This window comes from Quercus suber, unplaced genomic scaffold (assembly GCF_002906115.3).
Source record: "Quercus suber isolate HL8 unplaced genomic scaffold, Cork oak 2.0 scaffold_470, whole genome shotgun sequence".
Taxonomy (NCBI): domain Eukaryota; kingdom Viridiplantae; phylum Streptophyta; class Magnoliopsida; order Fagales; family Fagaceae; genus Quercus; species Quercus suber.
Window position 1 is genome coordinate 115,651 of NW_027069921.1, and position 1,978 is coordinate 117,628.

Sequence of the window (1,978 nt, forward strand, 5' to 3'; positions counted from 1 at the left end):
ATGATGGTTCTTCTTTTTCTCATAAAATTTGTATTGGCTTATTTCATGACAAAATATGTTGTAATTGCATAAATTTATTTCCTTGTATTTGTGTGGGATTTATTTGTAATGAATTTAGTATTAAGTGGTGGAGATTTGATCAAAACAGCTAAAAGTCACATGAGAAGCACATGCAGGAAGGTGAAGAGTTAAGCCAGTTGTCTAGAGAGTGTAGTCTATCAATTTGGTAACTCGCAACTCAGGTCTCTACTTGAACCAGTCGCGAGTGAGCCACGAGATTCCCCTGTTTTGCTGAAACATATGACCTTTCGTATTCTCTTCACACATACTATATTTACCCTCATTATCCACAAAAATTGTAAGGAGCCTATTGAGAGAAAGAGCCTATTGGGAGAAAAACCCTAAGAGATGTTTCTACAACACACCCACTCTATTAGAGAGAGAGAGCTACCCATTCTTTAAGAGAAAATTTAGTAGACTCTTCTCCTTCCCTCTCCCATTTTATACCATTAAGGGGAGATTTATACCCAAACACTACCCACACCCATTCAAAGTGTTGAGAGTGTTTTTGGAGTTTGGGAAGCATTGGAAGATGTCAAGGATGATGGATGCAATATGGAGCTTATTGCGAGATCTAGAAAGTTAGAGAAGACAAGGTTAGGTGTAACCCTATTGAAGCAAGAAGCTTAGAGGGTTTAGGTGCATCGGGTAAATTAGGCTTGGAAGGTCTATTACTATTCATGTATCCTAACTTTATTTTCTAGTGGATCATTTTACCACTTAGAGGGCGGCGGAGAGGTTTTTCACTGAGTTCTTCGGTTTCCTCTTTGATAACACGTGCTAGTGTTATCCTTGTGTTTGCATCTCTCTTCCCTTACTCTTTAGTTTTTAATTGCTGTTGTGTTTGTGATTAATTATAGTTTAGAGTGTTTTACCAATTTGGGTATAGCTTATATTCATCATTCCGCACATATATAGTTTGTGTATAAGGTTGTGTTGGTAATTTTGAAATTAGGGTCTAAACATTCATTAGTGTTTTACACTAATTGAACTTTCAGTTATTGAGAGAGATATATACACAAAGAGAAAGAAATAGAATAATAGAGACAATTTTGGGATCCTCCATTATTGCATGTGTGTATTAGGAGAAGAATGTTGTTGGGTTTATGCATGTTGAACCATTGTTCTCAACTAAACCTCTACCCCTTAATCATCATTATTAGTCATGCAACCACCATCCCCCACTAACTTGCATGGAAGATGAGACAATGTGAAAAAGTAATAAAAATTATTTTTTCTATAACATGTTTAAGAACTCAACCAAAAAAATAAAAATATTTTTCGGAGCATTTTCAAAATTGCACAAAATATTTTCGTTTAAAAAATTATTTTAACATATTTTCCATCCAATTAAACAAAGTTTTATGTTCACAAAAACAAAGAAGGCAATTCTTGCAATTGCAAAATATTGACGCATGGCCCCTTATCTTATCTCTTTTATGAGATGAATCGCTCCTTCTATAGAAAGTAAGTCACATTTTGTGAAAGGAGCATTTCCCCTTTGATCAAATGACAATGACAAAGGTCCTTTAATTGATGACTAAATTAACTAGAAGTCTTCGTTTCACATTGTTGCAGTTGCAATCAATTGACCAAGTTTTTGTTTCTTCATATGTATTTGAAAATGTGATCTACCATTTTTTCTATTTTAGTTCAACCCAGAATGAAGTGTGTGAAATTGGTTGGCAGGAAAATTCCTACAACGAGATAGAGTTTTTCTTTATTTATTTATTTATTTTTTTAACGGATAGGATAGAATTTCAACCTATAACTCATGTTCAATGATGATTGTTCTCTATCATCAAGTCAAGAAGTCGAGGTTCGAACTCCAGATCTCTTATTTGATGACAAAAGGCTTTACCTGTTGAACTAAATAGAGTTCACCCCTCTATGTGGTTGTTGAAAAGACAATCTGTGT